The sequence below is a fragment of the Panulirus ornatus genome, chromosome 45 (genome assembly GCF_036320965.1).
Source record: "Panulirus ornatus isolate Po-2019 chromosome 45, ASM3632096v1, whole genome shotgun sequence".
NCBI lineage: Eukaryota > Metazoa > Arthropoda > Malacostraca > Decapoda > Palinuridae > Panulirus > Panulirus ornatus.
This window is the reverse complement of record NC_092268.1, coordinates 721,221-737,390: the sequence shown is the minus strand read 5'-3', so window position 1 is coordinate 737,390 and position 16,170 is coordinate 721,221. Positions and strand designations below refer to the sequence as shown.

The following is a 16,170-nucleotide window of genomic DNA, read 5'->3' as shown; positions in this document are numbered from 1 at the left end:
AGGCATCTTACAGACTGACAATGGGATCTTATACATTCAATAAGGCATCTTACAGACTGACAATGGGATCTTATACATTCAATAAGGCATCTTACAGACTGACAATGGGATCTTATACATTCAATAAGGCATCTTACAGACTGACAATGGGATCTTATACATTCAATAAGGCATCTTACAGACTGACAATGGGATCTTATACATTGAATAAGGCATCTTACAGACTGACAATGGGATCTTATACATTCAATAAGGCATCTTACAGACTGACAATGGGATCTTATACATTCAATAAGGCATCTTACAGACTGACAATGGGATCTTATACATTCAATAAGGCATCTTACAGACTGACAATGGGATCTTATACATTCAATAAGGCATCTTACAGACTGACAATGGGATCTTATACATTGAATAAGGCATCTTACAGACTGACAATGGGATCTTATACATTCAATAAGGCATCTTACAGACTGACAATGGGATCTTATACATTCAATAAGGCATCTTACAGACTGACAATGGGATCTTATACATTCAATAAGGCATCTTACAGACTGACAATGGGATCTTATACATTCAATAAGGCATCTTACAGACTGACAATGGGATCTTATACATTCAATAAGGCATCTTACAGACTGACAATGGGATCTTATACATTCAATAAGGCATCTTACAGACTGACAATGGGATCTTATACATTCAATAAGGCATCTTACAGACTGACAATGGGATCTTATACATTCAATAAGGCATCTTACAGACTGACAATGGGATCTTATACATTCAATAAGGCATCTTACAGACTGACAATGGGATCTTATACATTGAATAAGGCATCTTACAGACTGACAATGGGATCTTATACATTGAATAAGGCATCTTACAGACTGACAATGGGATCTTATACATTGAATAAGGCATCTTACAGACTGACAATGGGATCTTATACATTCAATAAGGCATCTTACTGACTGACAATGGGATCTTATACATTCAATAAGGCATCTTACAGACTGACAATGGGATCTTATACATTGAATAAGGCATCTTACAGACTGACAATGGGATCTTATACATTCAATAAGGCATCTTACAGACTGACAATGGGATCTTATACATTGAATAAGGCATCTTACAGACTGACAATGGGATCTTATACATTGAATAAGGCATCTTACAGACTGACAATGGGATCTTATACATTGAATAAGGCATCTTACAGACTGACAATGGGATCTTATACATTGAATAAGGCATCTTACAGACTGACAATGGGATCTTATACATTCAATAAGGCATCTTACAGACTGACAATGGGATCTTATACATTCAATAAGGCATCTTACAGACTGACAATGGGATCTTATACATTCAATAAGGCATCTTACAGACTGACAATGGGATCTTATACATTCAATAAGGCATCTTACAGACTGACAATGGGATCTTATACATTCAATAAGGCATCTTACAGACTGACAATGGGATCTTATACATTCAATAAGGCATCTTACAGACTGACAATGGGATCTTATACATTCAATAAGGCATCTTACAGACTGACAATGGGATCTTATACATTGAATAAGGCATCTTACAGACTGACAATGGGATCTTATACATTCAATAAGGCATCTTACAGACTGACAATGGGATCTTATACATTCAATAAGGCATCTTACAGACTGACAATGGGATCTTATACATTGAATAAGGCATCTTACAGACTGACAATGGGATCTTATACATTGAATAAGGCATCTTACAGACTGACAATGGGATCTTATACATTGAATAAGGCATCTTACAGACTGACAATGGGATCTTATACATTCAATAAGGCATCTTACAGACTGACAATGGGATCTTATACATTCAATAAGGCATCTTACAGACTGACAATGGGATCTTATACATTCAATAAGGCATCTTACAGACTGACAATGGATCTTATACATTGAATAAGGCATCTTACAGACTGACAATGGGATCTTATACATTCAATAAGGCATCTTACAGACTGACAATGGGATCTTATACATTCAATAAGGCATCTTACAGACTGACAATGGGATCTTATACATTCAATAAGGCATCTTACAGACTGACAATGGGATCTTATACATTCAATAAGGCATCTTACAGACTGACAATGGGATCTTATACATTGAATAAGGCATCTTACAGACTGACAATGGGATCTTATACATTGAATAAGGCATCTTACAGACTGACAATGGGATCTTATACATTGAATAAGGCATCTTACAGACTGACAATGGGATCTTATACATTGAATAAGGCATCTTACAGACTGACAATGGATCTTATACATTCAATAAGGCATCTTACAGACTGACAATGGGATCTTATACATTGAATAAGGCATCTTACAGACTGACAATGGGATCTTATACATTGAATAAGGCATCTTACAGACTGACAATGGGATCTTATACATTCAATAAGGCATCTTACAGACTGACAATGGGATCTTATACATTGAATAAGGCATCTTACAGACTGACAATGGGATCTTATACATTGAATAAGGCATCTTACAGACTGACAATGGGATCTTATACATTCAATAAGGCATCTTACAGACTGACAATGGGATCTTATACATTGAATAAGGCATCTTACAGACTGACAATGGGATCTTATACATTGAATAAGGCATCTTACAGACTGACAATGGGATCTTATACATTGAATAAGGCATCTTACAGACTGACAATGGGATCTTATACATTGAATAAGGCATCTTACAGACTGAGAATGGGATCTTATACATTGAATAAGGCATCTTACAGACTGACAATGGGATCTTATACATTGAATAAGGCATCTTACAGACTGACAATGGGATCTTATACATTCAATAAGGCATCTTACAGACTGACAATGGGATCTTATACATTCAATAAGGCATCTTACAGACTGACAATGGGATCTTATACATTCAATAAGGCATCTTACAGACTGACAATGGGATCTTATACATTCAATAAGGCATCTTACAGACTGACAATGGGATCTTATACATTCAATAAGGCATCTTACAGACTGACAATGGGATCTTATACATTCAATAAGGCATCTTACAGACTGACAATGGGATCTTATACATTCAATAAGGCATCTTACAGACTGACAATGGGATCTTATACATTCAATAAGGCATCTTACAGACTGACAATGGGATCTTATACATTCAATAAGGCATCTTACAGACTGACAATGGGATCTTATACATTCAATAAGGCATCTTACAGACTGACAATGGGATCTTATACATTCAATAAGGCATCTTACAGACTGACAATGGGATCTTATACATTCAATAAGGCATCTTACAGACTGACAATGGGATCTTATACATTCAATAAGGCATCTTACAGACTGACAATGGGATCTTATACATTCAATAAGGCATCTTACAGACTGACAATGGGATCTTATACATTCAATAAGGCATCTTACAGACTGACAATGGGATCTTATACATTCAATAAGGCATCTTACAGACTGACAATGGGATCTTATATATTGACTAAGGCATCTTACAGACTGACAATGGGATCTTATACATTCAATAAGGCATCTTACAGACTGACAATGGGATCTTATACATTCAATAAGGCATCTTACAGACTGACAATGGGATCTTATACATTCAATAAGGCATCTTACAGACTGACAATGGGATCTTATACATTGAATAAGGCATCTTACAGACTGACAATGGGATCTTATACATTGAATAAGGCATCTTACAGACTGACAATGGGATCTTATACATTCAATAAGGCATCTTACAGACTGACAATGGGATCTTATACATTCAATAAGGCATCTTACAGACTGACGTGTCCACAATGGATTAAATGCGTCATTCCATTATTTTCGCAGTCCACTTTCATACGTGTGGCGCCAACACTCTCCTTGGACACTAATAAATCTTATCCATAAATAAATATTTTCATTCGTATATGACCAGTGCGGAATGAGCCAAGAATCTTTCACTGAACTCGCGAGAAAACTCTTGAAGAAACACCATAACACTAGTAAACACATGAACACAAGAGTTATTGTAATGCTGACCAAATGTCAGTCCTGCCTTTGACAACATACCAGTTCCATCATGACCGAGCCCCACATACACCATCCCAGTACACTAACGAGCCAACTATCATTTTCGAGGTATTTCTCAGTTCAAAGTAGGACAGATTTGTTTTCTTTCCTCATCAATCACATACACCGTCCTCGTATCTAAAGACATCTCATTAATCTAAGAAAACTCATTAATCATCTATAACGAGAGTGGTAATTACAATATCACACACTACATCTCACCTATTGGGAAACCAAAGGGTAACTGCTCGCTCCGGTGACACGAGAGGAACATCACTTGGTTTCCCGCCACCTGAATGGTGTCTCCTCACTTTTTTTTCCTATGATGAGTAGAGTAATCACGAACACCTCACTGATAAATACCGTTCATATAAGCCAAATTCTGATTTATGTATTACATAAGCTTAGAAAATCCCTACTTTGTTCATCAGCCTAGGTCATCTTACATACATTTGCTCATGATTATCACCTTCATTGGATATAGTTGCAATAAATAAGTCGTGTTCTCCTTCGTCCTGTATAAACAAAGCACCCAATTGGCCAAAAGAAAAATGGAGTTAGCCAATCAGCATTGCAAGCAATGCCATCACGGTCGATTTAATTTCTATCAGAAGATTAATCTTATATAGAACCCTTTCGAAACCCGAATTAATATATCTAGTTTTTATGAAAAAGCCTAAATATGTCTAGGTAATTACAATTGAATTAGTGACAGGGGCCATGTTACCAGCCCGAAGGATAATTCAGATTTCTAGATTTTAATCTGATTTATCAGAGAGCGTCCTGAGATGGTGTTTATATACAACTTACGTAGAATATTTTCAGGACAATTTATATAATGAATTATGCAAATAAGGTTTCGTATATGCTATCTAATAGAAAATATTTCCTTCAGTAAATTATAAACCAGCATTTATGAGATTCGTTTGAAATGAATACTGAAAATAGATACAAAAGCCATGAGATAAAATATAACGCAACCTGTAATTAAAAGTTCGTCGTGACTCTCGTAATGTTTTGTTGTGATGGAGGAACACGTTTCTTGTATATTTCATCCATAATAACGAAGTGATTATAGATTATCTACTGTATGCAGCAACAATAAGTGAGTAATGTAACCTTCGTACGATTTAAAAAGTAGATACGTTTTTATCCAGTAAGGTAGTTATGAAACCAACAAGGGTGTCGCATCGTTCGTAAACTTTTAGAAATAAACTTTCAACTCGTTGAATTTGTACAATGTGCCTGATCCACACATCCTGTATAACTCCAGGAACTCTGTTTTTCTTTCCCATTCTGAAATGTTATGTCAAGAAGGCACAAAGTTAACATAAGTGAGTTTTACCGCTGTAGTTAATGGAACATTGACATTGAAACTTTTGTGTTTCTGATTATTGAGGAATTAAAAGCTCTCATGATCAGATTTATTTTTATATTACTATCTGTGTAACGGTAATATCACAGCAGTAATGTTTGTGGTGCATATTTAGTACTGAACCAAAATATCACAGGCATTTTAGTTTAAGGTCACCTGTCAAGGGTTTCAGTATTTGTAATTTAATATGAGTCAGTTTAGGCAACATAGCTAGATCCTTCTGAACAGAAAACATTAAATACATAAAAACTGTATGCAAACCAAGTTATCTCGTATTACATTTTGCCCAACATTAAGATAAGACTACTCCCTCGACATACATTTATAAACTCTGTGAACATGAATGTCATTAAGTTTCATTTGTGTTGACATTGCTCAGTCTCACCAAACATTAAGATCTTGACTTTTGATTTTCTTATCAGAAATGTACAACACCTAGGTATGTCAAGGTAAGTATTTGTATGAGCGTACACATTTCTGATTTGTTTCCTCAGTTATAGAGATAAGTTTTACATAGAATGCCACATCAATTACTGATACTAGGCACTCTAACCTATGCCATGTTGTGTTTAACTAAAACAGGACCTATAAAATGAAGTTGCGAGTGCAGAGATTGTTTTTAAAATTAGTTAGTAAAAAGTTTGATATCAACTGTTGCATTTATGTAATTTGTAAGAGAAATAATGTGCTTGATGTTACTCTCTAAACTTTATGAGCTTTGTATTATGTGCTGTTCAGCGTTTCTTATTGTAATATACCCATCCACCCAGTCTAGAATTGACATGAAAGAACTGGTTTTGTATTTGTTGTATTATGTGTTAGCCCTTATAATGGTTATACCAACTCGAGAAGTTTCTTTGTTTCTTGTCAAGTGATAAAGATATGCAACATCTTAATTAGTAGATCAGAAGTGATCCTCCAGCCTTTGATATCAAATGTTCCAGTGCTTGAGTGTATTTATGTGTGTATGAAATGCATTGAGGTACATAGAAAAAAAATTTCTGAAGTGCATTGAATGTCTTTCTATAGTGGTACAAATGAAATATGAAATCTTTTCTTTCAAACTATTCGCCATTTCCTGCATTAGCAAGGTAGCGTTAAGAACAGAGGACTGGGCTTCTGAGGGAATATCCTTGTCTGGCCCCCTTCTCTGTTCTTTCTTTTGGAAAATTAAAAAAAACAAGAGGGGAGGATTTCCAGCCCCCTGCTCCCTCCCCTTTTAGTCGCCTTCTACGACACGCAGGGAATACGTGGGAAGAATTCTTTCTCCCCTATCCCCAGGGATAGAAATATGAAATATTTTCATGAAATATTTGAAGTGATTTAAGATGTTGTTACACCAAGCATTCAAATGTTAAGTGACCATGGAATTGCACCATAGAACAGTGCTGTGACCTCTTAGAAAAATGTCCTTAACTCAAAGCATATTACATTGCTTTAATTCTTGTGGATGTGTACCATATTATCTGTGAAGCCTGAAATCTACATCCTACAGTAATTTCCACGTATTTAGAATGCGCATAAGGAGTTAGGAATTCTTATTCATGTGAATGGAAGCATACTGGTATACTGTGCCCAATCTGTGTACTACCTTTATAAGTTATAATCACAGGATTTCATATATTTGTAGATGTGAAGTGTTGCTGCATCTATTTTTATAAAAAGATATCAATTATCCTTGTTGAGATTTTTACGTGTTGTTTTAATGTCCTTGAATATGTGTTAGGAGGTAGTTGAAAGGTAGCCACTAACCAGAGAGTTATTTATATTGTATGTACTACGCACCTAGGTATTGGGAAGGTTAGTGGTGACTGTGTGGTGGGTCACCACTTCTGTGGTTGTCAGCTTGCACTCCTATGTCGGAGGTAGCTACTGGCATTCTGTCCACCAACATACAATCTCTCCTGTCACACATAACCCTTGACAACCCTGAACTCACAACTCGTTCTTTGTAACTCAAGGTTTTGTGCAGTGAATGCTGTGCGTTATCCCTCCCTTGGCAAGTGGTAAGAGCAGTTGATGAAAGTAGTAGGTAGAAACATTAAGTAGAAGTAGTAGATAGAATTAGCTGGGAGCTTTACATTGAAGTAGTAGGCTGGAAGATCAGGCAGAGATGTTAGGTAGTAGTAGTTGGTAAGAATATTAGGGTGACTGTGTGGTGGGTCACCACTTCTGTGGTTGTCAGCTTGCACTCCTATGTCGGAGGTAGCTACTTGCATTCTGTCCACCAACATACAATCTCTCCTGTCACACATAACCCTTGACAACCCTGAACTTACAACTCGTTCTTCGTAACTCAAGGTTTTGTGCAGTGAATGCTGTGCGTTATCCCTCCCTTGGCAAGTGGTAAGAGCAGTTGATGAAAGTAGTAGGTAGAAACATTAAGTAGAAGTAGTAGATAGAATTAGCTGGGAGCTTTACATAGAAGTAGTAGGCTGGAAGATCAGGCAGAGATGTTAGGTAGTAGTAGTTGGTAGGAATATTAGGGTGGCCTATTAGGGTGAGGCGGTAAAAGGTAAGCAGTAGCTCTGGAGTTCATCAGTTATGGAGAGTTATGCTATGGCCATCCCCTTGAGGGAGTTTCCAAAAGGAAGGGACATCAGAGATATACACGTAGATAGATAGATGTGGCTGTTGTACTTAATTTGTTGCTTTTCCATGTTCTTTTTTATGTACCTCTTTCAGTGCACTGGGTGATAATTTCTGGTCTTGGATTGTTATGTTTGACATGGCTGTTTGTTAGTTTCTCCAAGTTCATTTATTTTATGCTTTGATATTTTATTTTTTGATTTTCTAGCTCTTTTTAGTCTGTGTTAATTATTGATATTTATATATATTTATTTGTTATATTTAATTGCTGTTTCCCACTGATGCGGGAAACAGCCGAAGAATGGCCCATCCACTCATATACACATATATACATAGACACCCATACATGCACATGTACATACACACTTATATATACACAGTTACATATTAATACTTGCTTGCTTTCTTCAATTACCCATGCCACCCCACAGGAAACAGCATCACCACCCCCTGCATCAGCGAGGTAGCACCAGTTAAGCAGACCAAAAAAGGCCACGTTCATGTGCGAAGTGAAAGGGTTAGGGAGAATGATTTGGTAAACAGAGAAGAGGTAGTGGAAGCTTTGCGGAAGATGAAAGCCGGCAAGACAGTGGTTTTGGATGGTATTGCAGTGGAATTTATTGAAAAAGGGGGTGACTGTATTGCTGACTGGTTGGTATGGATAGCTAATGTATGTATGACTCATGGTGAGGTGCCTGAGGATTGGTGGAATGCTTGCATAGTGCCATTGTACAAAGGCAAAGGGGATAAAGGTGAGTGCTCAAATTACAGAGATATAAATTTGTTGAGTATTCCTGGGAAATTATATGGGAAGTTATTGATTGAGAGGGTGAAGGCATGTACAGAGCATCAGATTGGGGAAAAGCATTGTGGTTTCAGAAGTGGTAAAGGATGTGTGGTTCAGGTGTTTTCTTTGAAGAATGTATGTGAGAAATACTTAGAAAAGCAAATGGATTTGTATGTAGCACTTATGGATCTGGGGAAGGCATATGATAGAGTTGATAGAGATGCTCTGTGGAAGGTATTAAGAATATATGGTGTGGGAGGCAAGTTGCTAGAAGCAGTGAAAAGTTTTTATCGAGGATGTAAGGCATGTGTACGAGTAGGAAGAGAGGAAAGTGATTGGTTCTCAGTGAATGTAGGTTTGCTGCAGGGGTGTGTGATGTCTCCGTGGTTGTTTAATTTGTTTATGGATGGGGTTGTTAGGGAGGTGAATGCAAGAGTTTTGGAAAGAGGGGCAAGTATGCAGTCTGTTGTGGATGAGAGAGCTTGGGAAGTGAGTCAGTTGTTGTTTGCTGATGATACAGCGCTGGTGGCTGATTCGTGTGAGAAACTGCAGAAGCTGGTGACTGAGATTGGTAAAGTGTGTGTAAGAAGAAAGTTGAGAGTAAATGTGAATAAGAACAAGGTTATTAAAAGGCTAAGAAGTATTGCTGGAGTTCACTAGTTCTGGAGACTTGCCATGGCCAAACACTTCCTTGAGGGAGTTCCAGTTGGAACAGGTGTCAGAGATGTAGATAGACAGATACATTAGATATGTCAGCACTGGTCAACTAGGCATGGAAAAAGAAACGTAACTAAGTTAATGATTGAGGAAAAAGTTACTAGGTAGGATGGAACCATCACCACAACAGTAGTTTTTTTTTAGTGTTAGGAATATTGTTAATCATAACAGTACGTTTTTTGGTATGAGTAATATTGCAGATTCCATGTGCTTGACCTTCAAACATACTAGGTTTTATTAGATATATATAATCCAGATTGGCATGTTATTTCTTGCATCATCAAGATTTTTCACGATGATTAAGTCATTATAAGCTAGTGAGTACCTAATAGTTTACGTAATCAGAATTGGATTGCAACACATTGGACTTAAAGAACCAGTTTGCACTCATATGAAACTGACAGTTGTATGTGACAAATTTATGAGAATTGATTTTGCCTTTTAGTAACTGATTTATTACATTTTTAGACATTTAGTCCATAAGAAATACAAGGAATTTTGTTTTATTGACTGTAGTAGACATTTGATTTAAGCAATACATGCAGATAGATAAAAGGAGAGGCAGAGTGAGAAAGAGACATAAATGTTATATTGTATATAGATAGAATTAGTTTGTTTTTGATACAGAAAAGACAGAACAGTAGCATTTTGTTCAGATGAGCACCAATAACTGCAGGAGAAATAACGAGAAAGGAGAAATATGAGACCAATCAGAGGGAAATTAAGTGAAAATGTTTACTTTGTGAAATATCTTTTCTTCTCTGATATTAGAATACCGATAACTTATGTGTCCATTGAATACACATGGAAGCCGATTTGAACGTATTTTCTGAAGCAGATAAGAGAGGATATAATTAGGAAGGAATTAATATGGAGCACATCTCCGTTAGTGTAATTTGTTACTGTAGTTCGCTCACATGGCTTCATAAGCAACGTAACTCTATATCTTAGATGACATCAAGATGACCTAAACCTAACATGGCTTCCCCAACGAGAAAGTTCATGAACTCGCAAATGTCTCTAGATGAAAGGAATGTCGCGCCTGTTACTTTAGACTGGACAATGTCATATTCTAGTTGTTGAAGTGGCTGTTTAATTTTCAATTAACGTTAAGATTGCGTTATAATATGTTTATTCGGGTAAAATGACTGCTTTTGTATGTAAAAGTAAGTAAAAAATTGTAGCTTCACGGTTGTCCAAACCAAAATTTGAGTATGTTAAAGATGAAACAACCGAACCGCTCATTACGACCTATTAAAACGACTCGGATTGCTTCACCCCGCTCAACTCGGCTTTGAACCGTGAGTGAACTCCACAAATATCTCGGGTTTATTTTATCATTATCTGATGGATCAGCTTGTTACATTTTATATATATATTCTCTGTCTTAATATTCGAGGAGATTTTATTGAGTTTATGTGGAAATAACGAGAAAGACTTGGTAAAAACTCAATATTCGTTTGAAGGTTTGTGTTCGAAGACGCTTCGAATCCACACCATACCGAGGTTTCGAGAAAGAGTCCTTACCATTTGCAACCTCTTTGACCATCGGCTCCGTGAGGGTAAGTTGTCCAGTTCTCTTGGGTTTCATGATATGCATTATTTCCCTACGTAATATAGGGAGGAATTGAAATTTGACGCCATTAATCGACGGTTTCATGTATATATTAAACTATGGCAGATTTGAAAACCTATTAATAATGTCCTTAATGGCGAATTGTGACGTTATTTCGTCTTGGTACATAGTGGCGCATTGGAAGTTGGTCTGAGGTCTTTAACATTATTTTGACAGTTAAATGTGTAGGTTAGCTTTGACCAACAGCTTGAATGTTTCATTTATTCCATAATTGTGTAGTTTTTACAGAATTACTTGCTGCAAGTTATGATTTGTAGAATGTTTTACAGCCATTAAATAAAGCATTAAGGGATATGTTTGCCAGGGAAAATGGAGGGTGATTGGATGTGATGTACATTTGGTATAAATTTACCTAAAGTTTTAGTGGCCTTGGTCAGCAAATAGTTTAGTATTTTTATAATTTACATTTATCTGCCCCTTAGGATCGTTTTAAACCTCGTAAATCTTTTCTCATTAACATTGATTATTTTACATAATTATTTACCAATCGCGGAAATCAGATCCAACATGGCGTCGGTTGATATAAACAACAACAGTAGTCCTGTTCTTGCGAATTGATTGATTGGTGGACTTTATTCAGGTGCCCATTGAAACCCATGTTGATGGATTGAGGCATATACAGCGAGTAAATTAGGTAATTTACCACTTAAGTACTTCATGACTTCGTTTTCAATATTAAGCTACTTTCTCCTGTGGTAATGGTTTAAGAATTTAATCTCTCATAATTGTGTAGTTTGCTGTTAAACCATCAGTTATGCCCTGACTATGATTGTCAAGTGACATTAGGCGAAACTAAATAGTCTGTTGACAAAAGAATTTCATTCTCAGTGATGAACTTGTTACTCCAAAGGAGCCCCATTATTTCCGTGCTACTGGAAATAGTGCAGCTATGAAGCTACAGGAGCCAGAAAGGGGTTTTGGTTAATGGTAATGGAGCATCGAGGAATGTATGGGATAAGATTTCACTATCTGGGAGGGTAAAAATGGTTAAGTTACAGTAATTCCAATGATGTATGGATGAGACGTTTCATTTATCACCCATATTTCTATTAAAGGAAATATGCAGTTGATTTATTGTACAGTGAAGTAGGTTGCTTGTGGTTTGGCATACAGAGCTGCAGAAGATGTAATTTCTAGCATATGCAGAAGAGAGAACATGTTAATTAATCTGCTTATCCTATGTACAGTTTAGGAAGTGTACCCAATTTTCTTTTGTACTCGGGTATGTCAGAATTTTTGGTTTTGTGGTAACTAGTTGATAAATATATTAAGAATTATAATTGATTTTAAAGGAGAAACTGCTTACGTTGGCAATGTTGAGAATATCTGCATTTAACAAATGACGTTGATTTTTAATACGAGACTATTCACTTTCATTTTGCAGGAGCAGAAGGACAAATGCAGTCGCAAGGGTCATCCACTTGATCTTCCAAACCATCATTGAGATCATTAGAAGATATCCTCTCCGAGTGTTCCTGATAACGTGCTGAGGATGTTTCGTGTCTGGTGATTTTTTGACATGACCCAATTTGACAGAGTGACTGACATGACTTGACAACTTTGTTTTATTGGTTTAGAAATGGTATTATGCATATGTTACTGTTAACTTTACTAATATTGCATGCATATTTTAGCATATGTTGTAGTGGATAGTAACATATCTGATAATTAGTTTGAGGAAGTAGCAAGGGATAAAAATATCGTAGTAGACTACAATTATTGCAACTCTTTGCGTAAGCAGCTGCAGTTCTTTGCATCTTCCCCACCACACACACACACACACGCACCACACCACACACCACACCACACACTTGCATTTTGTTTTTTCCTTTCTTCAACAATATCTGTTTCTGAATTTTTATTTTTTCCAGGCCTGTTGTATGATGTGATGTCAACATTCAAGGTCACAAGTCAGTTGTATATAACTGACAGGAATGGCTGCTGTTTAGTAAGTACTAATATACCATACTGTCATTTATTTACCAAATGATTACCTATACCTTGGAGAGGAATGGTTTTATATCTTTCTGGTCGGCATCAAGTAAGATTTAAAGATCTGATAGGCATAGTTGTATTATGATAATCATGAAAGCATATACTAGTAATGGAAGTTTCTGAATTGACACATGTATCCTATGTCAACCTCTCATGTATTATTTTTTACAGTCCTGTTGTATGATGTAGTGAGAAGGCATCATTCAAGAAAATAGAAGTCCCTGCTGTTGTTTGTAATTAATAGGAATGGCTGCTCTGAAGTAAGTTATTATACCATACTACCATATATTTATTTATTTTGCTTTGTCGCTGTCTCCCGCGTTTGCGAGGTAGCGCAAGGAAACAGACGAAAGAAATGGCCCAACCCACCCCCATACACATGTATATACATACACGTCCACACACGCAAATATACATACCTATACATCTCAATGTACATATATATATACACACAGACATACATATATACCCATGCACACAATTCACACTGTCTGCCTTTATTCATTCCCATCGCCACCTTGCCACACATGGAATACCATTCCCCTCCCCCCTCATGTGTGCGAGGTACCACTAGGAAAAGACAGCAAAGGCCCCATTCGTTCACACTCAGTCTCTAGCTGTCATGCAATAATGCCCAAAACCACAGCTCCCTTTCCACATCCAGGCCCCCCACAACTTTCCCTGGTTTACCCCAGACGCCTCACATGCCCTGATTCAATCCACTGACAGCATGTCAACCCCGGTATACCACATCGATCCAGTTCACTCTATTCCTTGCCCGTCTTTCACCCTCCTGCATTTTCAGGCCTCGATCACTCAAAATCTTTTTCACTCCATCTTTCCACCTCCAATTTGGTCTCCCACTTCTCCTCGTTCCCTCCACCTCCGACACATATATCCTCTTGGTCAATCTTTCCTCACTCATTCTCTCCATGTGCCCAAACCATTTCAAAACACCCTCTTCTGCTCTCTCAACCATGCTCTTTTTATTTCCACACATCTCTCTTACCCTTACATTACTTACTCGATCAAACCACCTCACACCATACATTGTCCTCAAACATCCCATTTCCAGCATATCCACCCTCCTGTGCACAACTCTATCCATAGCCCACGCCTCGCAACCATACAACATTGTTGGAACCACTATTCCTTCAAACATACCCATTTTTGCTTTCCGAGATAATGTTCTCGACTTCCAAACATTCTTCAAGGCTCCCAGAATTTTCACTCCCTCCCCCACCCTATGATTCACTTCCACTTCCATGGTTCCATCCGCTGCCAGATCCACTCCCAGATATCTAAAACACTTTACTTCCTCCAGTTTTTCTCCATTCAAACTTACCTCCTAATTGACTTGACCCTCAACCCTACTGTACCTAATAACCTTGCTCTTATTCACATTTACTCTTAACTTTCTTCTTTCACACACATTACCAAACTCAGTCACCAGCTTCTGCAGTTTCTCGCATGAATCAGCCACCAGCGCTGTATCATCAGCGAACAACAACTGACTCACTTCCCAAGCTCTCTCATCCACAACAGACTTCATACTTGCCCCTCTTTCCAAAACTCTTGCATTCACCTCCCTAACAACCCCATCCATAAACAAATTAAACAACCATGGAGACATCACACACCCCTGCCACAAACCAACATTCACTGAGAACCAATCACTTTCTGCCGGTAACCTCAACCCATTTTGAGAAGGCTCCTCTCACATGTCTCTTTTATTCCCTTTCACTTCGGTAGTTTTCTATCCATAGAAGAAGTTTCCCCTTTATTGTTACCCATTGATCCAGCATCTAAGAAGTTTCCCCCTTATTGTTACCCAGCGATCCAGCTTCTAAGCTTTCTGTGTAGAACAATGTCAAATGCTTTCTGGCAATCCTGATACAGACAATCCACCCAACCTTCCCTTCTATCTAGATCATGCACAACAGAGGTATTTTGTATGTGAGGGTGGCGACATACATCGTTATGCTAGTCTAGCTTGATGAACTAACTAACTATGAGAAGTAAAATCATTATGAAGTGCTTCTATTAATGTGAAAGGTTTTATTTAACATACTGGACATGATCTGCAGGTAGCTGTCGGTGATGCAAAAGGTTGTATGCACTTGATTCCCCCATGTAATCAAGAACAGAGTCAAAGATGACAGTGCAGGATAAGAATTATGAAAGGATTTAATTGTGAAAATTGGACAAATGCCATAAACTAACTATCCTTCAAGAATAGCCTAACTTAAGCAACACACCTTCTCTGCCCCAAGCCCACCATTATCTACAAATATACATTAATATTGCTGCTTAACAATACATATATCCTGGCAGGCATGGCATCAACCAGAACCCATGACAGAACTGTACTCACGTCTAGAGAACTGGCGTAGAAAGCAAGTTTCTCAGAGAAATGCAACACTAAAAGGAAAGCAGCGTAGAAGAGCACTGGTTGCTGTCCTAGACAAGGAGACTGAATTGCTGAGATCCCTTGAAGCTCACAGAGCTATACGCTCTGCTAGGAGGAGGAATGCAGCCATTGCCAGGTTTCTGCAGGAGGTTAGTGCCTGCTATAATTTACTTTATCCTTCTGATAATGTTTAATAAAATGTGGTAAACTGTTTACTGGATTCACATATTCCGTTCTCTTATTTCAACCTGTTTATCTTTCAATATAATATCTCTTATTTCAACCTGTTTATCTTTCAGTATAATATCATTCCTCTCATGTATCATTCACCTTTGCTTGCCAATTTTTCATTAAACATGAAAGTAAATATTATCTTGTACTCTGTAGTGAAATACCTTTAATCTTCCTCTCTTTCATTAATGTTACTTGACTGATATATTGAAATTCAAATAAACTGCCTCCTGCCATATGTCATGACCATCTTAATCCTGTTCCAAAACTTTACTAACTTCTAA

General features: G+C 37.3%; 3 protein-coding genes across 19 annotated transcripts in view; 2 read left to right on the top strand and 1 right to left on the bottom strand.

The window, feature by feature from the left end:
* The window catches only part of LOC139762964 (uncharacterized), a 614,722-nt gene that overhangs the window by 167,298 nt on the left and 431,254 nt on the right, over positions 1-16,170 (top strand). The window lies entirely within an intron of this gene.
* Positions 1-16,170, bottom strand: part of LOC139762967 (uncharacterized) — a 135,873-nt gene that overhangs the window by 14,536 nt on the left and 105,167 nt on the right. The window lies entirely within an intron of this gene.
* Positions 1-16,170, top strand: part of LOC139762968 (negative elongation factor D-like) — a 395,386-nt gene that overhangs the window by 311,854 nt on the left and 67,362 nt on the right. For 6 of the 8 annotated variants that reach the window (XM_071688388.1, XM_071688386.1, XM_071688384.1 and 3 more), the window contains 3 exons: positions 13,122-13,198; positions 13,417-13,505; positions 15,580-16,170. The exon at positions 15,580-16,170 is cut by the window's right edge and continues 262 nt beyond it. The exons of the other annotated variants lie outside the window; for them this stretch is intronic. The gene's annotated coding sequence lies outside the window, so the exon portion shown is untranslated. The remainder of the gene's footprint in view (positions 1-13,121; positions 13,199-13,416; positions 13,506-15,579) is intronic. 8 annotated transcript variants of the gene reach the window in all.